The following is a 27057-nucleotide window of genomic DNA, read 5'->3' as shown; positions in this document are numbered from 1 at the left end:
GGCAGCAACATCTTCCCATCACTCTTCACCCAGGCTGTCCTGTGCTGCCTGTGCACCTGTGGGGCTCCAGTGTCTGAGCAGGTGCCCAGGACTAATGGCACTGACTCATCTCTTTGGGTCTGCAGGTATTTAATTACTGAACAACTGCAGCAGGAGCTTGGAGAGATCCCCCTCCCCACACATACCAGAGTGGTAGGGCAGACTGATCTGTGATTTGTGGTTCTGGCAAGCTGATGCACTTTGCAGACTCTGGTGAAGCCACAGCTTGCTTAGAGACCCTCCCTCCCCCTCCACACCATCTCTGGGATCTCCCTTTTTTTTATTTTTAACTTTATTTGAGGCACTAGCTGAGACTGATGTTTTCTTTCAAAAAATACTGAGAAATTATTTTATGACAAAATTATTCTCAAAAAAATTCTATTTTTTCAGTAGTTATTCTATATGGAAACATGATCCCTTTCAGTTTTTCTTTTGTTTTGGTTTGGGGTTTTGGGTATTTGTTTAGGGTAGGATTTTTTTAGTTTGGTTGTTATTGTTTTATGTTGGTTTTTTTCCTTTTTCATTTGTCTTGTTTTGTGTATTAGTTTGGGGATTTTTCTTCCTGAGAGGTAATTTGAGATATGGGGGGAAAAAAAAGAAGCACCTTTTCATACATTTATATTTAGAACTGGAGTTGTCAAATCTAGCCACTCCATCATAAAAGCAGCCAGCATCCCAGTTTCAAGGAACTCTTCATCACCAAGCAAGCTTCAAAAGTTTTGGAATAGCTTCTGGTTTTATCATTGGATTGTACCTAATATTATGCCCTTATTGCAACACATGTATGTATTTTACGTGGAAGATGTACACTCTATTGACAACTTCTCCTTTGTGGACCACCAAGCTCTGCTTCTGCTTTTTTCCTCCTTTGGAACCAGCTCCAGCTCCCTGGGCAGTGAGGTCTCAAGCCCTCAGCCCGGTCTCTGGTTCCACCTCACCTCTGGTTCCACCTCACCTCTGTCTTATTACTTGTGTTTCTGCTCTTGTTGGAATTGCAAGGGGCTGTAAGCAGAAGCCTACACACCTCTGCAAATAATCTCACTGAAAATGCACGTGTTGTAAATGTGATGTGCAGAGGAACAGCAAGAATAGGGGAAGGGAAGGCTGCCCTGAGTGAGGAAAAGGACTAGTTTTTTCTGGGCAGTGCATGTGGATAAAGGTCTTGGGCAGGGGCACATTGTCAAGCACAGACCAGGTTTTTCTATGTGATATTCGAGAGATGTGTGTTCTTTGCTTTTGCCTTGTATCAAATGCCATTGATATTAGCAAGCATTTCCTCATTGAGAGGTGTCAGCTACATGGAGCTTGTTTTGGACAACTTAGGTTAAGTCCAGGTCAAAATTTGCACAATCCCACCAGCACCTATTGAAACAGGTAGATTATTAATGACTTCATTTCTAACTGGGAAACCTCAGAATTATAGTTTAGACAGAGATTTCAGGCTGGGATTTAAGCAGTTCAAAAGTGCACTGTATTGTTTTGGTCTAATTAACACAACATGGTGATAAGAAATTAAAACAGAGTGACAACACTATACATTGATAACAGGGGACATTAATGCCTCGAGACACAGTCTACATTGTAAAAATCTGAAAAAAAAGGGCTTATTATGTTAGATAGGTCAATGTGATTTGACCTAGTTTTGCTTTGCTGCTTGGAAATTATGTCAGTAGTTATTATGTCATCTCCTTGGATGAGCAATTTAACATCCTTTTTGCATTGCAGTGTTGTCCTAATATTTTATATATTTACTTGCTCTCTAAAAGAATCCTTCAGGCTAATTCTAGAGATCTGGGAAAAACTGATACAAAACAAAGACCTCCTGAAACCAGCTTCCCTTTCATATATATCCTCTGTGTAATAAAAAGGAGTCAATTTAGTCACAGCAAAATTATAGCTACAAATTCTGAAAAGCATCTTGTCCCCTTTGTATTTAAAATTCACTAAAGTTCATGAATATAAAATGACTGTGCAAACATATATATAACCATGCACACCTTTTCCAGAGAGGTTTTTAATTGCTAAGACCCTGCATTTTTAACTTTACCCAGATGCTTATGTTAAATAGAGTGGCTTAAAGGAACCACACCATATTCTTCCCTGAAAAGTAAGGTCTCATTCAAAGTCCTCAATATTTCTCTTGGGAAAAATGAGGTGGTTTTTTTTAGTCTCCATCAAAATCACAAGCCGTTTCCTTCATATTTATGGTCATGTTGGTTTTTCCTTCTGCTGCCATCTGGACTTGTAAGACATTTGCCAGGGCTCAAGTTGGGGTACATCAGAGAACAACCAGAAGATTAGATGTTACAGCTCTTTGCTGTAATGGAAAAATTTTGCTGTTACAGTATTTTAGTAAATGTTAGCAAAGGAAAGCTCAGTCTGTTCCTTAGCTTTACCTATTTTCTCACAGCTATGCTTCTTACTGTGTTTAGTAAATGTAAGGTATGGCAAGGTTGCCCCTTTTGCTTCTTAACATTTTTTGGTCCAAAACGGGTAGCTCTGAAGAGTGATTTTGCTTCTGCTGAAGTCAGTGTTATTGGAGAGGTCAGGCAGATCCCCCATTCAATACAGTATTTTATTGTAGTTATTCAAATACATATTTTGTGACAAATGCTGAACAGATCAGGTGGTAGTGTGAGAACAAAAAACAGGTTTTATTTCCCATTTTTTTTACAATTTTTTAAATTCCTATTTTCTTGAATAATAAGAAAATTATTCTTGAGTTTCTGCATGAGCTTTTTCCTTTCAGCATCAAAATGAGCTAAGTAAAACCCATACAAGTTCTTTACCATTTCTGCACAAATACATCTATCTAATCTTCAAAAGGTCCTGCTTACTCAGAATTGTCAACTCAAGTAAAATTAAAAATTGTAATATCTATCTGAATTCTTTGAGCATACTTCAGATGTAAATGCTCTTACATCCCTTTTTAACCTGATTAATTTGGAACAAAAGCCCAATATGAATGTGTGTTCAGAGGTGCCTCTTCTTTGCTATAACATTTGCTCTTGATCTCTAATTAAGCCTTATTACTGAAGGTTATACAATCCTCCTGCAATTTAACTCTCCTTGAATGTCTTCACTGCAAAAGAAATTATCAGGGTAGGAGTCTGCTATTGCTTCCTATGTGCCTCCTTCTTTTAAATGGAACTAAAGTGTAAACTGCTTATGAAGGATTAGCAATGACTGGAAATAAATATCACGTATCTCCAGAGTAGTAAAAACTTCATGCATGAGGAAGATGATGATTGTGGGCTGACAAGATGATTCACATAGCTAGAAAAACTGTGCAGGGATTCATAGAAAGTTCTCACTGTACTCTGGAGATTATCTGGCCCAACCTTCTCTTCAGCACATGTTCCTACAGCAATTTCCTCAAAAAATATTGAGAATTTCCAGCGCAAGAGAGTCCACTGCATTCCTGGCAGCCTCTTCCAATCTTCTTTTTTATTTTCTTCCCCTTCAATCCAAACAGAATTTCTGAATTTCTTGCAGCACTTCATGCCCATAGCGTCTTGTTCTGTCAGCAGCCATCCTTGTCTAGAGAGTAGCTCCATTTCCTCTATAACTAACTCTATAGATATTCAAGTAGTGTGATTAGATCTCCCTTGAACCTTCTGTTCTCCAGTCAGAGTAAAGCTGTTTCCTTTAACCTATCTTCATGTGTCAAGGGCTACAATACCCCAATAATCTCAGTGGTCTTTGCTGGACCCTTCTCAAGTTCTCCAGCTGAGGGACCACAAGTGATCACAGTATTCCAGGTGTGACCTTGTAAGTAGAGTGAAATAGCCACATTTCTTGGGTTATTGACTGCTCTTTCTGGGGCAGCCCAGGAGGCTGCTGGCCACCTTCTCTGTTGGGACACACTGCTGGCTCCACTGTCTGCCACTGCCCCCGAGTCCCTTTCAGCAGAACTCCTGCTCCAGCCCATCTGTCTGGGCTTGTGCTGCTTCTTGGGATTACTTCTTTCCCAGTACAGAACATTACATTTATCTTTGTTTAAGCTTTCATTATGGCTTAGTTGATAAAGTTACTTTACAGTCTCCAAGAGGGACTTCCTGGCCAACATAACAAAACAAAAACAAGCCCCCAAATCTTCTCTGTTTAAATTCATCTTGTTGTATGATTGTTCACAAAGGGCTTTAGTTATTTCTCAAGCATCATCTGTCTTTCTGGACCAGAAATCCTGGGGCATTAGATCATGGATTTTGTCTAATTTGTCTATTTCCATGCTGTTTTCTATTGTGTGTTTCTATGATTTTATACCTCTAAATATTGTAGAAGAGTTAGCTTTAGGAAGACAGATTGTGTCATTTTGGTCTTGAAAATCTGGAAACTGTTACTGGAGAAAACAGGTTTATGGAGAAATGCACTTTATTTCCCCATTTGTCTTGAGCTGATGATGTAGGTATGCACCAGAAGAGACTAATAACCAATGGTGCTGATTTTTTGCCTAACATTCCCTTGAGTTTTCAGACTAATTCCAGCACATTTTCTTAGTCCAGTGATTTTTTTTTTTTTTAGCTCTTTGTATTGAGCCTTGCTGCCCCCACTCCCTGACACTGCTCTAGGTTTTCTGTTACTGGCTCCTCACTTCTGTCCCCAGTTTTTTGTCCTCCTGCTCCTTCCCCAGATATCTGAACAACATTATACCTCTCAGAACTATAAGGTAAATGCAGGGGAAAGAGAGGGGGAATGTCTCAATCCCTCCCCTTTTTCAAATTTGCATTTAACCTCATCAGAGAGGTATAACTCCTGGCTCTATCAGTATGAAGCTGGAAGCTTGACCATGACAAAGGGGAAGAAAACTTTTTTGATTTTCCCCTTCTCTTCCTATTTTTCTAACACTGAACTGAATTTGAAAATTTTTCTTGAAAAATCCTAAAATAGAAAATCTTTTTTAGCCTTTCTGAACATCTTTTTGCAAATGTTTGTGCCATTGGTTGGTGCTATGCCAAAGAACATCTAAGTATGTTTGTTTTTGGAGGTACCTGGGGTAAAGGAAAGGGAAGAGAAAGGAAAGAAAGGGTCTGGCTTTTTGTGTTATTCCTACATAATAGCAGGGGAAGCAGCTCTACTTTTCTTGAGAGAAGTACAATTTAAAATTTCGGGATGCATTCCTGAAACTAGACTACATTACTTTGAATATAAAGTACATTAGAGAGGCACAGAGGCAGAACAATTGTGTAGGAGAGGAGGCCAGGAGGAACTCTGCAGAGAAGGAAAAGATTAACCATCTATCTCCTTCAAACTGTATTAGGAAAGTAGAGGAAGCAGGCTTTATCCATAAATTGAGAATGAATCTTGTTTGTACCACTGAAAAATCTTATTTTCATCCTCAAGAATTTCAAAGTCAGAACCTGCCTTGGTAAGCACAAATGAAAGAGAGGAATAGTACAGACACTTCAAGAACTTGGAGACAAAGAGAAGGAGGGCAGAAGTCAGAAAGGTAAAGAGGACGAAGAAGACCTCTGAAGGCTTACAAAGGGGGTTAAACACTTACAATCTTCATTGAAACAGTCTGGCCTTTCTGTTCTTGAAAGAACCATTCCCAGTGGTACTTGTTCTTCACATTTGCATTGCAATGTTAAGGTGTAATGGGATGATCAATGAAGTTTTGTTTTATAAATCTGAAAAACTATTTTCCTAGCAAGCTTTTCTTTGCAGTGTCTTTTTAAATTCATAAGAATATTCTGAGGTGTTGTATATTTTAACGTCTGTAAAAAGCAACTAAAATATAAGGCTTAATTTTCTCATCAAACTGTAAGGCTTCTGACTTTTTTAGTCTTGAGGTCATTATATAGTGTATGCAAATAAATGGTCTCTACTAGATGGTGAAACCTTGTCCATGAGGACTAGAGATACATGTAATCCTTTAAAAAGTCAAATATACCAATAACTTTAGGCATCTTAATTTCTGAAATTTGTTAGATGGACTTCTGGGGCAGTATCAATGTAAAAAAAATCTGAGAATAATTTTTACCATAAGATGCTGTTAAAAAAGGGTTTCATTGCAATTGTAAGAACATTACTCCTGATGCATTTGTAGATCTTCCACTGCATGAATAAATACTCACCCTGCAGAAGTGACAATTCCAAAGCTTTCTCCCCACAATATCATGATTGCTATTCCATGGGAAAAGCTATTTTTTGTGATAAAGACATTTGATGTTGTCATCTCAGTAAAACACACTATGAAAGGTATATAACCTAAGTGGTATGATGTGGAGAGATGTGCAATGCTATACTTCAGGCCAGGCATTAGTCCTGCCATTATAGCTGTAAGGTCAATTATAATTAATTTTCCTAGCTTTGGACTGTTTCATTTGAAATTTCTGTGCAAAGACATTCATAGGAGATTTAAAAGATGTGTTAATGTGTTATGTTGTGCAGATCTACACTAAGCAGTACTGGGATGGCATATGCACTGCAGGAAATGAAACAAGCTTGGGGATTTGCTCATATTTACAATAGACATTTATTTACTTAGTGTGCACTTTCTTGTGTAGGGTGAAAAGGTTACATATGTCTTCAGGTGATAATGGACAAATTATTTAATTAATAGGGGTGATTTTGCTCAAAATCAGAAGGTCAAGAATCTTTGCCCAGTGTGTGGGAAAGAATGATACTCAGAGTGATTAACACCCAGAGGAAATTTCTGAGTTTATTTTGGCTGCTCTATAGTTGATAATTCCCTTGGCTAAAGGAATGCCTGGCTCCATGTCAGTCACCATTTCCAGAGCTTAACTTTGAATAGCAGTTTTTTCTCACACATGTTGGACTTGTCAACTCTTGTTTCAGAGACAGGATGCAAATTGGCACATAGGTAAACTATAGTATTTGGGGGTTTTGTTTCTACTTTATTGTTGTTGAAAGACTCCAGGTTTTTTTAAAAAAGGAAATACAGGGAGGTTCTTGGTATAAGTCTGTTTGTATGAATTAAGAGGCTTCATGCCACATTATGACACAAATTCCAGTAGATCAGAAGGGCTCAAGAAACATCCATCCTCCAAACCTTAATTATACAAGTAAAGAAATGAGTCATAGTATCTCAGAAAATATTTAAGGGAGATGGGACAAAAGATCAAAAGCCATAAAAGCCTCCAGAATAGCTCAGAATGAGAGAGATAATTTGCTAGTGTTCTTGTACTAGCAGAGAAATTTGGGGAAAACTGGGGGAAATCACAAATTATAATAGAGAGTGGACAATGCTCTTACTAAGAAAAGCTGCTCCATAAAACAATCTAAATCCCCAAATCTGACCTTAGAAATTTCTGTCCTGCCTCTAGATGTATTATCAGTTTAACTCTGAGCATGTAAAATGAACTGACCATGTTTTCCAAAGATTCAGAGCATTTTATTTCAGTGAATGAAATAATTCACAGATGTTTTATCATGCCAAAACTTGGCTGCAGTTTAAAGCATCGTTTCAAAGGTTTGGTACAAGGTTGTGTTTTTAATATTCTGCAGATTTATCTTTATCTTTTAAATGCAAATGTGCTGGGCCAGGAATCCTGGACTTGGGTCAGTCTGTGGTCTGTTATATTACCATATGTCCACACTGCAACTGAGGAGTTTATTATTCAGCTTGCTTGGGTGGTGACCTCTCCCAATCTAACAACATAGGCAGTTCTACTTTCATGTCAGCCAGTATATGCTCTTTATTCACCTCGGGGCGAGGACACAGTCTAAATCAATTTGTTGCTAGTTTTCTAATACCTGTTTATACTTCCCTCCAGAGTGCCCAGGAGCTCAGCAAAGACTTCCTGCATTTAAGTGGCAAGCATCAGGGAGCAGCTCAGATACAGAAACCACAGCAATTGCCCCAGCAAAACTTAGGAACAAACACAGGAACTTTGGTCTGAAAACTGAAGTGAAAATTTTAAATACATGAGTTGAACATGAGTTTATCTACCTTACTTAACTGGATTTTAGGTGTCTGGATCTAAATATGTCGCTTATTAATTTTATCAAAAAGAGAGGAGATATATAAGAAGGGACCTGCAGAATCATGTCTTTCCCAAAGATAACTTACATAACTAATCTTTATAATCTGTCCAATCTCTCTTCAAATGATGGATGGATTGACATAAAGAGCTGAAGCCTCCTTGTGGTGTGTTGGATATGCACTTAACTAAGGAAGAAAAGTGATGGAAAGGTTTTAAATAGATTGTGGTAAAAGATATTTTGTAATATAGCTTTGATCTAGGCAGAACAATACAGAATAATGAAAATAATATTGAGCATTTGCTGTTCTGTGAGAAATCAGTGTAAGTGAAGGGTTGCTGGGGTAGTGTTTCAGCAAAGTCAATACAGCATGAAGAAACAGGGTATGGAGAAAAGGCATCTTCAGTAGGTATTTTAAAGAAAATAAGAAAAACTCATGCTAGTTTTGAAACCAATAGTACTCATAGTTTGCTGTGTTCTCCCCTCATCCTTATTTAAAAAGATTAAAATGGAAGTGTTTGGTTTTTTTAAGACATGAATAGTATTTACAAAATGAGACAGTGAAAGATTGTGGTGCCTATAAAAGATATACCTTTTAAAACTAACTTCAACAGAAAATCCAATTGTGATATTACACAGATTTAAAAGGCATTCATAGGCATTTGCATATAATCAAACATTTGCAAGAAATTCAGTGATTCATTTAATATACTTGGAGGGAAGGGATACCATCCAGAGGGAGCTTGACAGGACTGAGAAGTAGACCAATGTGAAGTTAATCAAATCAGAGCCATGTTCAGTGTCAATAAAAACTGAGGGATGAATGGATTGAGAGAAAGGTTTTTGTACTTTGGGATACTGGTGGAAGAGAAGCTGGATATGAACTGACAGTATAATGTCCTTGCAGCCCAGGAGGCCAATTGCTTCCTGAGCTGCATCAAGAGCAGGTCCATGGAGGTGATTTTGTCCCCTGCTCTGCTCTGGTGAGACCCCACCTGGAGCACTGCAGGTGCTCTGGAGTTCCCAAAACAGGAAAAACATGAAGGGAGGAGAGTCACAAAAATGATCAGAGGAGTGGAGCATCTCTGCTGTGAGGACAGACTGAGAGAACTGAGATTGCTCAGCCTGGAAAAAAAGAAGGCCCAGAGAGGACTTTATTGTGGCCTTTCAATAATTAAAGGTGTCCTACAAGACAGCTAAAGAGTGTGTAGTGATAGAACAAGGGGCAACAGTTTTAAATTTTAAGAGTGCATTTAGATTGGCTGTAAGGAAGAAATTTTTTATGATTAGGGTGGTGAGATACTCAAACAGCTTGTCCAGAGAAGTTTTGGATAGTCCATCATTAGAAGTGCTCAAGATCAGGCCGGAGAGGCCTTTGAGCAATGTCATCTATTGATGTTGGTGGCCATAACAAGGGTGTTGGAGTATATGTTCTTTGGGTTGAGTTGAAAATACTTTTATTCTATGATTTTTTTTTTCAAATTTTTGTTTATTTAGATCATGCTTTAAGCAATATTATGAGATTCCCCCTTTTTTAAGGATGCATTCTAAACTTAATTAAACCATATATGAATGCATTCCAGGAAGTGTACTGATTTAACTGGAACCTCTCTGGATATACTGTACTTTTGTGATGGGAGTCTTCTTCTGACAGTGGGGATATCTATGTCTTAGCCCAATACTAGCTTCTTTTGTAGTCTGTGGATATAGGTACTTCAGGAATAAGATTTTTCTTTGCACTAAAACCATATAAAACTGTAAGATAAAATAATTCCTCAAAATGCCTGTTGAGTAGGAAAGGATCCCAGGATTACAAGGATCTTGTCATCTATTGGCTTCTATATTTTAGAAACTTCTACTTCATCAGATGAACAAAAAATTAATATTATTTAGAGTAGGCTTTTTTTTCCCTGACACCTGTTATACCCTATTCAAAGCTGGCTATATAAGAAACGCAGCAAAATCCTGCTTTATGTTGTTTTTTAATCTAAAATCAAGTGAAATTAGTTTCAGACTTTATAGAAAGTGTGACCAACCAAGGTTAGCAGAGTGGTACTGCAGTCTCCTGTCAGCCAGAGACTATTTCTTTACCAGAATTTTAAGTGCTCAAAGGTATTTAGTCATTATGAGCTGAATGAGGGCACAAACTGACAATTTAATTTCAAAAAAGTTGACTTCAGAAGCATTGCTCTTATCCAGAATGTTATTATGGTTGAGACCTCTATTACACCTGGAAAAATCCTAATGGGAACCTTATCTGTGGAAGGAAATGTTGTCTGCTTCATACCAGACATTTTTATCTTCATAAACCAGGATTGCTGTCATTGATATCACCTGTCTTTTCCCACTCATTCCCATTACTTCGCATTTTCCTGTATATTCTATTTCTGAAACTCCATATTTCCCACTTTCCAATCTTGCCCACATTTAAATTTTTGGTCAGATTTTCCTGAAGGTGGGAAGCTTTTGGCATACTCAGTGCCTGTATCCATATTAACAAGTCATGCTGGACTAGTTAACAGCAGATGAGGAGAATGAAATGATTGATGCGGAGAACCCAATATCCATATTATACATATTTTTTTTATCCATACAGTACTCCTTATAGTTAGAGCCCAAAGACTTCATTAGCAGCAGAAGGTCATTGTTAAGTGCTCATCATCTCTGCTATTACCTCTGAGAGGATGAGGCTTCATGTACTCCAGCATTAGTCAGAGATGCAACTCCAAGCCTGATTAATGGAGAGGATTGGGAGGTTGCTTAAAAACCTTCCCATGACCTGAACAAAAGCACTACCAGGAAGATATACAGCAAACACAGCTCCCACTTTGCAAGGGCACAGATATCCTTGAATTAGCATTTGTACTGCTCATTTCCCTAATGCAGCTCTCCAAGCCAGGCTCATCCTGAGTGATGGTGCTGGCAATGCAGATCCAGCTAATGAGCAAACCTCGCTCAGGGACTCATAGGGCACTGTGTGTGACTGCTCCTCAAGTGAGGAGGTTAAGTTATACACGAGTGAACTTGGGTATTCTGAGCACCATAAAAATGATGAAGGACAGGCTTAGCAGGAGGAAGGTAGGTATGGGTCAGACTGGGAGAGAGGAGTGCTAATGCTAAACAGTGTTATAGTGCTAATCCTTTTAACTTCCTCTCTGGGCTTTGTTGTCAGACCCCTTTTGGAGCCTGATTGTTCAGACTTGGCTCTGTCTTCCCAGGCACCCATTCTGAGCAGAGCTGTCTCTTTCCATAGTTAACAGGGAGCTGAACTGCAAAAGTCAGCTAGTGTTTCTTCAAGGTGGGAAACAGGTTTTTAGCGTTAAAGCATTGTAACTCAACCAAAGTTGTGGAATATCTGCTGACCAAGCATATGAATGTGTTTAGGATGTTATGCTACTCAGAAGTATGAGAGTATTGTATCTGCATTGCATTATTTCTTATCTCAGCTAACCATGGAAAGATCTCTTCTATAGAAAAGCTCAGGAGTACATAAAGGCACTGTTGTTTCTTGGAGTTAGTGAAGCTATGAAATGCATGAACTTTACCCCTTGTCTCTACAAAAGATTTGCCAGTTCTATGAATTTTAAATCCATGGGAAATTTTTGTTGCCCTCAGCTGCTGAGGTTCAATGGCTAAAACTCTTTTTGAAGTTATGCTTGAATGCTGCTTTCTTTATAGCCTCCAAAATGACACCTTATGTTTTTTCCTGCTTTCATAACACTGAGAAAAAGATGAACAAGTGTTCCCTGTTCAACCAACCATCATATATCATCTGATCTGTTTGGCTGCTTGAATGTAGTGATTAAATGCCCATAATTCCAAGAAATACTAAAATGTGTTTAGCAGTTTGATGTTGTAAAATCTGTGAATAAAAAGGCAGATGTTATGATCCATGAAGAAATAGTACATACAAAGTGGGGGTAGGGCACAAGAAAACTAGAACTGTTTCCTGTGAAATGAGCCATGCATGGCAAAGACTCTAAGGAATGGCCAGCAGCAAAGAGCTACCTACAGATGTAATCATTTTATGTTCCATTAAGGCCTCATTATTTTAGAATTTATTCAAATTTATGCTGCAGGAAAATATGCCTGTTGTAGGACTCTGGTAAGGAAGAAAATCAAACTTCAAAGAATTGGGCTATTATTTAGAAGAACAGCATCTATCCAGTTCTGATTTTTAACTGTGTATTTTGGAGATGAATGGGAGAGAACTTTGATTCAGGAAGGGGATGGTAGTATACTGAGCACTGGAAATGTCATGGCACACATGGGCATTTGCAAATGGCAGCTTTTGGTGATGTGACTGTAGCTTCATTTTTCCTCACTCAAGATTATGGGCAAAAAGAAGACCTTTTATTTTTCAAGGTCACTAGAAACATATTAGATGGATCTGGTTTTTAAAGGCTATTGAGAGCTTACTTCTCAAAAAAAATGGACACAAACTGGTTATATAAAACACATTTTCATATGCCCTTTTTGAAAATAAAAGTATAACAGTAAGAGAGGGGAAAAAATAATTTGCCTTCAATTTTCCCAATTTTCCATATTATAAACCAATATCATAACCAAAACCATTCCAAGACACATCCTGCCTACTGAGTTGGAAAAAAACTCTAAAGATTTGAGAGCTCTGATAGGTCTCCGCATCTATATTTTGTTCTCTAGCATGAACCGTGACTTGTGTCAGAAAATATATCTACCACTTCCCCCTGGGAAATCCAACATTATTATTCGCTTAACTGTCAGACATGGTCCTACCTTAAAATACACCAGGTAATACCCACCAATAAGCCTTATGTACAAATTTCTGTCTGTAGTGATGTGTCCAGCTTGACAGATACAGAAATATCTTCAAAGAGGGTGTGAGAGAACAGTGTTGCCACACAACAGATTGGCAAAAGTGTGATTTTGTTGATTACTGGAGCCGTTCTCCCCAACAGCATTCTGGTAACCTATTCACTAACCAGTTGTCCTGGAAGAGTTAGCCTGTTCCAGATGCTGTACATTCACAGAACTCCTTTCCACTCCCCAAGGACCTGAGAAAGGCAGGTAGGAAACCCAAGGGAAGTTTGATACACTGACCATAAAGACACCCTTTTCCCCTATACCTTAACTACATATTTTTGCAATGTCATTTTTCTGATATAGACAAATACTTCTGCAATATTTAAGTTGAAAGCAGGTCCTCATTATAGATTAAAAAAATATATATGAGAGAATGCTTCAAAAGATTGTGTGTTCAAAATGTTTTGTCCTAAGCACCATTCAATGTACTGGGCATCTGTATGAAAAAAGAAACTGATCCTGAGAACTAATTTAATCTGCTACAATAGGGTGATATTTATCTTCAAACTAGACAGAAGAAAACTTTTCAAGCCCTTGTGTACGGGTCTAACTCAAATACTGCTTGAAAACAAATCCTCAGTAGGAGGAACTGCATTATGGTAACAGTGATTTGCACTGGCTTATTAAAGATACCAGTGTAGCAGAATCTGGCCATATTGTTAGGTGTGGTCATCAAGTCAGAAACTATGCTAAATTAAGAAGATGTCTTGATCAACATCTTCATCTATTTACATCTGATACCTTCCAAAGCTGTAATGGAGATGGTAGGGTAGTATAAAGATCTGCAGTCATAAAATAAATAATTACTATCAGTTGATCTAGGAATAAGCAAAAATGTTGTCTTAAGTAATAAAGGAAACAGCAAAGGCTTTCTTTATTAAAAGGTAGTTTCTCATTCTGCATTATTACATTCTGAACAGAAGGGTCAGTTGTAGTTTTTAAAAATGATGTGCCAGTTAATTTCATTCCTGTAATAATTTGCAGATCAAAAACTATGCATTGCACCCACCAGTATAGATTTTTGCAAGATACAGCCTAGACACAGCAGAAGAAAATGGTTTAAGAATTTAGCACTTCAGGGGCCTAAGGTGTTTTAAAGCTGCTACTCAAATGGACCATAGCTTAATCCCTGTGCTGCCGCTCAAGATAGTGATTAAAAATCACCCATTCAGGCAATTGCTTCTGGGTGTTGATGTGCCAGGTTGTGGGCGGGGAGTTAAGGAGGTGGAGAAGAGGAGGGTTTGTGAATGTATGGCTGCTGTTTGAGGAGCTGAATTTCAAAAAGAAGGAGGGGAAAGCAGGGGAGAAGAGAGAAAAAGCTCAGCTTGCCTGGGAGGAAGGAAAAGGAGAGAACAAAGCTTCCTTCAGTAAGCTCAGCCAGTCTTACAATTACAATTTCTGAGTTCCTCACAAGAGAGCTCCCCCCTATCACTACTCTAAAGGGAAAACAAGATTGTGAAATCAAAAGTCAGCCCTTGGGGAGGAGAAGGGGAAGGAAGTTTGTAAATGAGACAGGATTTATCCTGAAATAATAACCTTAGCAGTGATAGCAGGGCTCCTGGTGAACCACTTGGTAGACTTTTTAATCTGTCTCCTTAGATGCTGAGTGTTGTTTTTAAAGCAGGTTCTTTATGTCAAAGGAGATTAGCACTGGTGACAGAATAACTTATTCTTGAATGTGAATATGGATAAAAAAGTACTTTTCACCATCTTCTCTGCTGGTAATTCTGATATATTTTGGTAATTCTGATATATATTGCTATATTATTTCCTTGTTTATTGTGTAGATTTCTTTGTTTCCAATTTGTCCTAAATTACTTTTTAAAAAATCAATGAGGAGAAAAAACACTTGTTCTCTTGTTACCTAAAAAAAATAATCACTGAGGATAGCATTAAAATTTCTTTCAACATAAAATATTTAAGTAACTGATGGTTGTGCTGCTGCCTTTTGAATCCATGCATGGCTGCTAAAATATTTCATCTCTCAGGGTTTCTTACACATCTCATCCATGCTAATGTGAGGAAAATATTTTGGTTTCTCATTTTTACAGGGAGTATCTCATTGAATGTCTAGTACACTCAGCTTCCTGAGCAAAGAGGGTAATGCCATAATAAGTGACCTTGGTGCCAGTGAACCACCAAGGGGAGCAGATCATCTCAAGTGCCAGGACAATTGAGGGATCTGGCTCAGTCAGCATGGGTTTAGGAAGGGCAGGTCCTGCTTGACCAGCCTGATCTCCTTCTATGACAAGGTGACCTGCCTTGTGGGTGAGGGTAAGGCTGTGGATGTTGTTTACCTAGACTTCAGTGTTAAAGCTTTGATGCTGTTTCCAGTAGTACACTCCTGGAGAACCTGGCTGCCCTCTGGGTGAAAGAAATATCTGGATGACCAGCTCAGAGTGGTGAATGGAGTTCATCCAGCTGGGGGACAATCACCAGTGACATTTCCTGGGGCTCAGTACTGGGGACAGTTTTGATATATGTATCAATGACCTGGATGAGGGGATTGAGGCTGCCCTCAGTCAATTTGCAGATGACACTGTTGGGCAAGGTCTTGATCTGCTGGAGGATGGAAAAGCTCTACAGAGAGATCTGGGTGGGCTCCTGGATTGGTGGACTGAGGCCAATGTATGAGGTTCAACAAGATGAAGGTTTGGGTCCTGCACTTGAGTCACAACAGTCTTTAGCCATGCTGGGGGAGGTTTAGGTGGGACATTAGGAAGAAAGTTTTCACAGAAAGGGTAGCTGGGCTTTGGAATAAGCTGCCCAGGGAGGGGTGGAGTCACCCTCCCTGGAGATGTTTAAAGAAAGACTCAGTGCCTGGGTCTAGTGACAAGGTGGTCTTGGGTCATGGGTTGGACTCAATGATCTCAGAGGTCTTTTCCAACCAATTCTGTGATTCTGTACCCTACATATCTAGGACTGCAAAAGTTGCTTTTTACACAGAATCTTCCTCAGAATAATACTTCTGAGTCTGGCCTTCCCCCTGTTTTAGGAATCATATTGTTTCATTGAATTATAGATACCCCAGTATGAGTTGGAAGATTGACAGGCTCTGTTGCTACCACCCCATTTTCCACATCTTTTTTGTCTTTTATACAGGAGTTCTGCCATGCTTCTTGTCAGGGATTTATGCTCATCTTTATTTTCTAGAAGTGTATAGAGTTTAGGGAAGGAAACCAGTCCAGAAAATACTATAAATGAGGTGACATATATGACCCTTTCACATGTGCCATGTTGCTGACTTGAGTCAAAAGGCAAGCAAAAAAAAAAATAGTAGTGGTTTCTATGAGGGTTTTTCTAAGGGTTGGTTCTGATGAACTGGAAATGAGAGCAGCTTTAACTGGCATTTTAGATGTTGTTTAAAATTGGGTAAAGAAAGATAGTGAAAACAGACTTAATTTCTTGCTCCGGCTTGTGGGGGTATTTTTATGTCATTGAGATGGAATTTCCCATCACCACTGCACTGGAAGTCTTCCAAGTGCATTTGCAAGACTAGCAGAAAGAGGAAATGTATGTTGAAACAAGTTCTGTGCTTTTCCGCTGGGCTTCAGTAGGTCTGGCCTTTGTGAAAGTCTTGAAGAAATGCTGGATTATCCTTTCCTGATGGTAATCCAGGAACCCGAGAAGGGTTTGAAGGAAGTGATATAAACTGGATATGAGCTATAAGTTCACTGCCTCTACACACTCCCAGCTCTTCCAGAGAGGGCTGGTTTAGCTGTCTGATGGTCCAGAACCCAGAGCATCCTGCCTGCACTGCTTTTCTCTGAGTTATTAGTGGAAGAGATGGTTACTAATAAAGACACATTCATGGTACCTATTTTGGAGACCTATCCCCCAAGTAAGATTTGTCCCATTCCAGACTGTAGTGCCCGTTTCACTCAATTTTCTAGACAGAACCTTAAAGAAGTGGCTGAAATTTTATCTAGATGTTTAATGGCTAAAAATAAGGTTTTGTTCTGTCATGTCTAGAGGAACTTAGCTATCTGTTCTTTGACACAGGCCCCCAGCCTGACCCATTTGGCCAGCCCCTTGTCCCATTTGCCCTTTCTCAGACTGGTTTCTTGACAATGCAGTCATCCCATGCTAATCTAGCTCATAATGTCTGTGGCATTAGAGATGGCTGAAGTTGTCTTTTCCTAACTGAAAGTAGAAAAAGAAGCTTCAAGAAATCTAATCATGGAGCAAATGGATCAAATAATGGATTTCTATTCCATGCATGACTCCCTGGCAGATGATGATTCTGACGCCGTTTTGGGTGTGGATCTCTGTGCTGACAAAGAAATCGGAAGGGGTAGAAAACAACTGCAAAACTCAGTGCAAAGAGCCCTTAAAGCATCAGTCTCATGGGATATAACTTATCTAGTCTAACTCCCAGTGGCAGCAATCTGTTCTTTCTGGCATATTTTAGCTACTTTTTTTTCTCCAGCATCTCAAGTAATACAACACCTTTTCATAATTTCTTGTTGTTGGAAGGGAGGTAATGAGTGTTCATGTTCTTTTAGGGGGATTTTTTCATCTAGGACAAATGTAGGCAGAAGATACAATTAGATTGATCCAGCAGGAAACAAAGGTAATTAGAAAATGTAGCATTTATGTCCTTATGTCCACCTAGGAGTATGTGGTTTTAAGACTTATACAGTGTGTCTCCTATCAGGGAGAGTTAGCTGCCAGCCAGATTGTTTTTCTAGAAAAAAAGTCTCTCTAGGCTGGCTGCTGTTTAATAAGTGCACTGTGTCCATTCTTCAAGCTTTTGAGTAGATTCCTTTTGCTTTTTATAGAAAAAAAAGCCTGAATTACTCTTTTTGTCAATCAAAAATCATCATATTCTTGAATTTGTTACAGATTCATAGACATTAGTGAAAAGTAATCCAGAGGTGGGTGGGTTGTTCTGCCTGTCTTGTCTGTCTTTTTTCCCCCTCCTCTCTTTCTCCCCGAAGTCAGATGTTGCTGAACCTGTTTGGTTGCTTTGTGAAATCTGGAGGGGCACAAACTGCCACCTGGAGCTGCTACCCACTATGTCTGGCTAGTTCACAAAGGCACATTTATTCTCGTTGGCATTAATGAGATGAAGAAGGTAGGAAAGGAAAAGAGAAGAAAAGAAGTTATTGCATTCCTGAGTTGATAATATATACAGGATTGACAAGTGGAGAGGAAAATTGAAGAGCATAGCAGCCGTCTCTACTGGTAACTGAAAACAGCCCAGTAACTTTGTTTTCAAGGGACTTGTGGTTTGTCAATTTGCTCTAAAGAGAACTAGGTAGGATAAATTGATGATAGTTGTGGTAAATAAATGTTACCTGGAATAGAAAATAGAATTTGCAATAAATATGAAAAGCATAGAATCAAGATCCCAATTCTTTGAATCTTCACTATGTAAAGCACTAATAGAAATGGGCTTTTCTGGGGGGATGGTTTTTTGGTAGTTTTTTCTCTGTGGTGGTGGGGGTAGGGGGTGAAATTATTGCTCAGCAAGTCCAAAACTTAAAATTGACAGTGATCTCATTGCAATGGCATGTTACAAAGGGCTAAAGTATAAAAATGTTTTCAAAGGAGTAACTAAGGGAAGATGGGCACATAGATGGCTGTTCCATTGGATCAGAGTGGTTATTCCTGGGAGAGGATCAATCTTGTTCCTCAGTTTTCTTTTATCTCACCCATCTTCTATGGGACATACCTTTCCATGGCAACTGTGGAGCGAACATTTTGTTAATCTGGTGTGACTGCTTCCTATGTAATGATATATCTGTATTAAAAATCTCAGGTTCAAGGAGATTAAAATTAATGCCTGCAATATGTGTTATTCTCAACTGGTATTCTGTGGTATGCTAATACCAGTCCTGTAGGAACTTCAGCTTTTGAAACATATTGCCTGTGTAATGACCTGTTCATTAACAGAAACTCGAAGTATAACACCCCTACCAGTTAAAGGACTTTGCCATTCCTTGTAGGCTGAAAAATGTCATCCTCAGGACCTGAAAATTTCATAAAAATTTCTCCCTAAAGATATTGCTACTGCTTAATAGCCATCTGGTTTGGGTTTTTTCTTGAGCCGATATGGGAGCCTTTGTTCTTTGGTTTACCTGCTAGACTTTGTTTTTATTTAGGCTTTTTCATTTTCTCTTGCTTGAGTACAAAAGCAGTTTCTTATCATGCTTTTAGTTGTAATTTACATTGTATTTTATGATAGGTTACAGTAGCAGGAGATTCTTTTGAAGAGCAGAAAGATATCAAATAGTATATTAAAAAATATATCCTTTCTAACAAAAAAAATATATCCTTTCTTCATCTATTTGTCAGCATTACTTTACTTTGGGGGAAAACTCCATGACATGGACTGTAGTGATGGTGGTACTGAGAACTGCAGGGGCTCTGGAGAGCCTACAGCTTGAGTGACAGACTCTTCTTTCAGGGTGATGGGAAGGAATACTTGCGCGAGTCCTTAATCTGAAATTTGACAGTCAGTTGTGCTTATTTTTGCTAGATGCAGGTGCACCACCCTGAAGAAGACATTGACAAGAAAGTAAGGAGTAGAGTTATGACACAAAAGGAAAGGTGCCAGATAATTAGAGATTTAATAATAAATAGGAAAAAAGTGATTGCTGTGTTATCCAGGACTTGGTGCTTATTTAATTTCTTGCAGATTATGAGTACTTAGGCGGAGAGTAATTGATGGGATTAATTAGAAATATTTGTTTAACAAGTGTTCCTGGCTCTTGTGGCTCATTAATTAAAACTTGAACTTTGTAAGAATGCTCTTTGCAATACATATTGGTTTACAAATTCAAACAATTTTGGTTTTGAATGGAAGAGAAATCAGATGAACAGGTAATTAGTGCAACAAAAATAGTACATAATGAGTTACAGTGATTTATATTTCATTGGAGAATCAAAAAAAATCTGAATCAACCCATAAATCAAGCATAATTGGCAAGGCCTGCCTTTGTGGCGAAGTTTTCTCTAGCAGTCTCTGTTGGCCTGCATTTAAATTAATCTTATGTGATGTTACAAAAATTAGTCTTTGAACTATCTGTAGACTAAGTATATAATTTTTATGCTTTAAGCAATTTGTTTTTCATTGAGAACATTGAATATCCAGAATATTTTTCTTTTGCACACTTGAATTTGTAAATAGCTATATCTCTTCACTTGACAAACTGTTAGAAAAATAACAAAAGGGTGTATATGTTTCTCTGCATATCAAGGGTCTTTATCCTGAGGTTTTTGGAAATCTAAAAGGCAATTAGTTCACTTAACAGGCCCTGTGCTGGTAAGTAAGGATTTGAGTTCTCAGTGTTTTGCTTTGTTTTTCATAAGTGCCTTTATTAAAAGGCACAACTTTCTTTTACTAATACTTTGCAAGGCTCCTTTTACTAATACTTTTCAAGGCTATTCATTTGAATTTGTTAATGATCCTCATTTCTTTTAAAATATCCTGGTAGAATTAATATATGAATATCACTAGAAGGCAATAGACAATACCCTCCAGACCAAAGATTATTTTGTTAGCATAAACTTATTTGGTTCTAATCCTCTAAATATTTGTCTATGTACTTAACTTTATTTAGCATTCCCAAGGAATTCTTGTATCTGATGCTATCTCTTAGTGTCTGCAGAGCAACTGCCACTATGTTTGCAGTAAGGTGCTCCCTTCAGAAGAAAGCTGTTGAACTATGGTTCTGGTTGGAAACAGAATTGAGGTTTCAGCAAAAGTGGGAGCTGAATGTGAGGCTAAAATACACTTGTAATTACTGAAACTGTAGATTCATACTACTACTCATGAATACCACATAATCTTCCAATAATACTAAGGGCTATATTTCAATGCTTAAGAAAACAAATTTAAATTTCTTCTCTAATGCAGTTTCCTGTGGTCATGGTATAAAAACATGAAGAGATTCAGGCAGTGTTTGTCAAGTTATTAAATTGAAGCCTTTATCCCAGTTTTCAGAATTGGATCACATGGAGGGAAATCATAATCAGACATTCTCTTTGTAAACATCTCCACTAAAGACACTAATCTACCTGTTATGCTAAAAAAATCCATATTTTTTAAAATATAAAACAATGGAGGATTTAGATGTAGCCAAGAGCCTCAAAAGTAAGACTGATCTCTAAACCTTTCAAAGTTTTAAGGCTGTCTAGATTTTAGATCCCAATATCTTCTCCACAATTTAGGGTTAATTGCCTTTTCAAATACTGTAGAAGAGACTTCGACTTCAGAAGATGTGTTTTAAAAAGTTCAGGCTTCACATTTAGTAAGTGTCAGCTCAAGTTTGTTTTGCCATCATACTACTAAAAAGAAGTTAATAACAAAAGAAAATAAAACCATTTTCTTATCTTTTCAATACATAACCTTTTCCATGTGGTGAGATTAAAAGGGTAAACAATCCTTTTGGATATGCTGCAGGAGAAAACATAAAAAGGATCAAGTTCCTGTGCTTTTGACTGGGTTAGTTCCCCCCCCACCCCACCTCTGTTTTTAAATATGTCCTTGCACACTGATATTATTCAAATCTTATTTTGATACTGAGATTCAATTCATGTTTTCATACTCCTGCTCTCATCATTCCCTCAATAACTCGGGGGCTTAGACTAGAATTCAAATTCACAAATTAGATGCTGTGTTGTTAGTCTAGCAATTTAGAACAGAGCAGTTCCAAAATCCAAAATGCAGCACTGACCAAAGGCTTCATTGATCATAAGGAATTGCTAAAACAAGTTCTGTGTAGCAGTGGGAGTAGTTTTCTTTTTCTCTTTCTCTTCCTCACCTACCCCCAAATTTACAAGAAGCTGCTGTACATTCTAAGCAAGAGGAATTTTTGTTTGTGGCTTACTTTGAAGTTTAGAAATATAGGCTTTTGTTTAAATTGGGGAAATATTATATTTGATAGAGCAATTTATAATCTATTCAAATATGAATCAAATACTAAATATTTTGCCTTCAGCAAGGCATAAAGTATTTTAGAACCCCATGCTGCTGTTGAAATTATAGTTTTGCCTTTCTCTAAAAAGCCTTAATGGTAGGTCATTTATGGTATGGCTTATTGGTTCAAATTGAAATAATACTTAGATACAAATGAAGCACTAGGGGAAATTGTCATACCTGCATGCAGTGGCCCATCAATGTCTTAAGAATTCCATCTATAAGACCAGAGGAGGTTTAAAGCTCAAAGAGCAATTAATATTAAACAACTATTTGAGGGAGAATTAGCACTTAGCATTCATATGAAACAATTTCATACTAAGAAATTGCTCAAATTGTATCACATCATTCTAGGTGACATGATATTTCTTAATTTTTCAAAAAAGCCAGACTGCCTTTTTTTCCTTTTATGTCCTTAGTGTGCAAAGAGAATTGCAAGGTGCAGATACTGCCTTGAAGGGAGGGGCATCTGCATTTTCTCCACTTCCTTCACTTGGGCTGAACAGAGGATGTGGCTAGTCAGAACTGTACTGAAGATATTTGCCTGGAGCAGGAAAACCCTGCATCTCAGACATGCTGTTAAGAACAGCAATGAGGCTGTTCTTCCTCTGGCCCTGTTCAGAAAAACATGAGTTCCTAATGTCATTTGAATCAGCCCCTCTGTGCTGACTGACCATATGGCAAGAGAGGAAAGACTAGGGAGATACTATTTTTAACCATTTTAACTATTTTCTTCATCATAGAATTCTATGATTAGCTGTATAGAACAAGTAATTTATGTGATAGTTCTTGCCTGTGGAAAAGTTACAAATGCAGACATTTGTATATTTTTTCCATTTGTTAATATTACAGTTTCAATATGATCCATTATATTACACTATGGTATCTGCTCTCTGGACTGATTGTTTGGAATAAGTGCCCGGCAGCAGCACCTACCAATCTAACAATTTATATTCCCTGTCCATCAAAGTAAGATAAAATTGAACAGCAAATGAACTATAAAAGAAAGATTGTAGTTCTGTTCTCCACATTGAAGGAGTGGCATAGAGAATTCTCTTTTGAGGGCAGAAAGCAAGGCAGTAAAAATGACATTTGGTAACTGCATATTAGTATTTCCAAACTAGCAAGAGAAAAATCTTACTTTTTAGCTTTCTTAAGAACCACATGGAACAGTTTTCAAGTCCAACTATTTTATGAAAATATCTATGCCTGACTTAGAAGCGACACAATGGAACCCAGCAAAAAGCTGTGCTGGATGCTTGTTGGTTGGTGAATTTCAGGATTAATGTTGGGTTATAATTTTGTGCCCCATCTAAATTGCTTCTCCCAGTCAGTCCTGGTATTGTCTTTTTCTAGCACTTTGAATATTTTCTGGAAATAGGATTTCTTGTAACCTAACTGGGCACTTGCTTGTTTCTATCCTATTGTTGATCTGCTTCAGCTCCTAAGGTGCTCTGTCTCTTGATTGCCAGGAGCACTGTAACCAGAATACCACTGTAACTGTAAAGCTCTGAGGCATGCAGAATGCAGAGTACGATACTTGATGCTTCCCTAAACAATAGGATCACACTGATCAAACTTCTGCCATGAAGAGCTGACTGAATTTGGCAGAAACAGTGGCTGCAAAACAAGCAGACACAGTTTGGAGACTCTGGCACCAGAACTACATGTTTTTAGAACCCATACATGATGAAAGAATAATTTTACAGAGGGTCAATAGATTTTCATTAAGTCTCTGAGCCTTAAGCTATATTAAATTTAGATATAGTAACTTATCCCTCTAGTAATATATTAGCTCAGAGTCTTAGACTGAATTTCTTCACATCCTGTTTGAGCTAGGGACATTGCCAGTTGATATCTTGTGAATATTTTGACACACTGTAAGGAATTGCTCTTACAAGGTACCCACTTCTTTTCACTGCTATAACTTACTGCTACCATACACACCTTAACCAATCATTTTGTGTAGTTTATACCATGCAAAGAGACCCATGAGCTGTGGTTCAGCACTTAATCTACTGATTCTATGTTGAAGGTGGTAAGTTTCAGCAGAAAGGAGCTATTGGTACTGAAATAGCTTTTGTTTCCAAAGCTCTTGGTGGATATCATAAGAATGCAAGTGCACAGCTGTGTTGGCTCTGAGAACTAGAGATGTTATCTTGTTAAACTGTGGTAATTTGATTATATTCAGTCATGTATCTTAGCCATTCTGCTATATGAGAATCCTGCTCCATGTCTAAAGACACCTCTACTGAGGTTTTAGTGAATTTCAATAGGTAATGAAGAGGAGAAAGGCTAGAAGACATCTATTTTATAGCTCACACTTGAGTTCCAAAGTGGAAGAAGGGAGATTAGTGTGGCAGAGGATATTTGTTAGATGACTTCATTATCTTAAGCTAAGGTTTTTGAACTCAAGCTGGCATCATGAGTGCCACAAGTACCACTTTGAGCCTATTATTTGAACTCATAATTATTCACTTATATACATGTCTATGGGCATAAAAATGCATAAGCAGTGAAAGTATTCTGTAGCCTTTGCTGAGAAACCTTCACATACTTAGCTGTAATTATAAAATGTCTCTCAGTGTTGTCTATTGTAACACATGCAGTGTTACCTTCAAAATGCAGTAAAACTCATGCAGGAGTTATGGCAGATGTATCAGCAAAATTGAGATTATTTGAATAAAATCACTTTTATGATTGGTGTCACTTTTATGACTGATTAAGAAGATTTAAATATTAAAAAAATATTTATTCTTTGAAACTTCTTCAGACTGTGGCTGGTTGTCTGCAAGCAAAGGGCATGAAAAGGCAGACTAACTATAATATGGACAAAGAGAGCAGCAGGAAAGCATCTGGTAATCGTAGAATCGAGAATCATTTGAGCTAGTTGATCACAAATGCATCTGGATGAGTATAAGCCAGCATGGCTGGGCAGACAGTCCAAAGAAACTACGTGATGTTGTTTAATGAAAGATCAATGACAAGATATGTGTTGAGGAATCTAAAATTGTGTCTAGGACTTGTGCTATGACTCCTACTGGGATGGTTATGACTTGACTGTAGGTTATCTGTGGATATTTAATATCATGTGAAAAGGGTTCTAATAATTGTACATCTGTCTTGTTTTCTGTATGCGCAGTTTGCCTGTTAGAAGCTGCTATTCCACACACAAGTTAACAGACATTGCCAGCAAAAAGCTTTAAAAAACTTAAGAAGAATGTGCATTTGTATGAGGTCTCTGGTCTATTGTTTCAAGGAAATGAAATGAATAGGAAATTAAATAATCACAACAGTTGTTTATTGCTTCAAAAGAACAAAGTGCAGGCTCTTCCATGGAAGAAAAACCTAAGACAAGTGTGGTTTTGCAATCTTATGCTCAGATGTCTGAGGTATGTTTTGTTTCACTTTGTTGTGTTACCATTGTATAAAAGAGGGCATTGCAACATGAAAAATGGGGAACACAAGGAAGCAATTCTTTCCTGCTGTTTCCACTTTGTGTGATTTTTTAACACCTTTGTTGGAGACCAAATGTCTGGTGTGAGTCAGTCAGGATTCCTCCCAGGCACTTTGGTAAAGCATTTCCAGTTTCCTGTTGCAGTTTGCTGCTTACATACAAATTAAGGTAAAATTAAAAAAAAAAAAAATAAAATGTAGCAACTGCTATCATCTTGTGTTTCACCTGGTGAATCTCAAAGCAGTAGGGTCTCTGTGGTGTTTGTAGGAAGAGAAGACTTTCACACAGGTGCTGTGTTCTCTCAAATTGTCCCCACTTTTACCAAATTCCCGCTAGGCTTAGTGCTGTTGTAATTTTGAATACTATTAGGAGAAAGCAGTAAAAAAGAAGTTATTGTTTGCCACAAGTCTGTCGTGCAGAGTTCTGCCATTCTGGAGAACAGCACATGTGGAAATGTTCCTTTTGAGCGTGGCAGGTTTGGCCAGTCCAAGCCAGCCTCCCGTTACAGGACTGGGTGCTGCCAGCCCCCAAGCCATGGGTCAGCCCTGTCCCACCACAGCCTTTGGGGGCTTGCTGGGATGCTCTGCAAGAAAATCTTTTTTTTCCTGCCTTCACCCCACCAGGGCTGGCCCTTGGGAGGGAGAGGAGGTGTTTTGCTGTGGGTGCAGCACGAAGGGCTGGCCTCAGGAGCACGGACCCTGGCGGAGGCAGTTAGGTGGAGCGGGTTTTCCTGCAATTGTAGGGGAGATTTTCCTGTTGTGTTTCAGCCACAAGTGTCTTGCAGTTGCAGGCACAGTCAGTGCTGCCACAGGATTCCTGGGGCAGCGGTGGGGTGTCCTGCCTGTCCCAGCTGGGCTGCTGGTGGTTTCTGAAGGGTCAGCGTGGTCCCTGTCTCCGCAGCAATGTTTCCCACAGAAGATGTAGGGCGGGATCCAGCGGTGGGTATGCGGCTGGGTGGCTTTGTGGGAGTGGAGCAGATGCATATGTGTACGCTTGCCATTGCAAGTAATTTAGGAAGTATTTTATAATGTGTTTAGCAGTCTAGGGAGGAGTTGAGGTTTGCTCTGTTGCTGTGATTAATTATCTTTTTGGTACTGGAAAGTCTGGAAAAAAATGGAACATTTTTCATCTTGTGTTTTCAAACAAGGACTTATTGTCTTGTTAGTTGTCATAAAACCAGTTAGAGAGATAAAGGGGCATTAGCATCTGCATAGTATTAACAACATCTGGAACATTATAATTCTGTTTTTCAAATAACAGATGAAGGTTGAGATACATGTTTACATCAGAAAAAAATGAAAAAATACAATTATTCCCTGATGCCTGCTTCATCCTTGCACAAAGTCTTTAAAATTCCATTTATTCATTTGTACATTATGGAGTTACATAACCTAAAGCAGTGACACATTTCAAGGTTTCAAGTATGATGGCTGAGAGGTGATGTTTTTTCAAAGGATGTGTGTTTGGAGCCAGTATGTTCAGACTGATAGTCTGGTCACTATGGTTATTTGTATGCAAATTCTATATCCACAAAAGCCCACAAAATGCAGCATACATTTAGGAGAATCAGCAGCATGTATAGCTCATAGGTACAAAACCATAATGCGATTTTCCCAGTAAAGTATTTCAAGCAATACAGTTGTCCGAGGATAAGATGACATTCAGTGATTGAAAGTAGGTATTTAGGAAGCTGCTGGAAGAAAAAGCTGGAAGCTGTGCAGATGCATATCAGTAATTCTTTCTGAAGTGCTACTCTAGTTATTACAATAACACTGACCTGCTAGCTGACAGGAAATGTATAATTTTGTTCTATTTTTTTTGAGATAAACTGTGAGGCTTTTTT

General features: G+C 38.3%; 1 protein-coding gene across 15 annotated transcripts in view; it reads left to right on the top strand.

Annotated features, from left to right (window-relative positions):
• MID1 (midline 1) overlaps positions 1–27057 on the top strand; it is a 236590-nt gene that overhangs the window by 103675 nt on the left and 105858 nt on the right. Inside the window, exon 1 of one of the 15 annotated variants that reach the window (XM_077781590.2) lies at positions 25894–26152. The exons of 13 other annotated variants lie outside the window; for them this stretch is intronic. The gene's annotated coding sequence lies outside the window, so the exon portion shown is untranslated. Of the gene's footprint in view, positions 1–25893; positions 26153–27057 lie in introns of those variants that run through there. One more of the 15 variants, XM_085584420.1, reaches the window with a different exon arrangement.

The sequence above is a fragment of the Lonchura striata genome, chromosome 1, assembly GCF_050655825.1.
Source record: "Lonchura striata isolate lonStrDom1 chromosome 1, ASM5065582v1, whole genome shotgun sequence".
NCBI lineage: Eukaryota > Metazoa > Chordata > Aves > Passeriformes > Estrildidae > Lonchura > Lonchura striata.
This window is presented reverse-complemented; position numbering and strand designations above follow the sequence as displayed.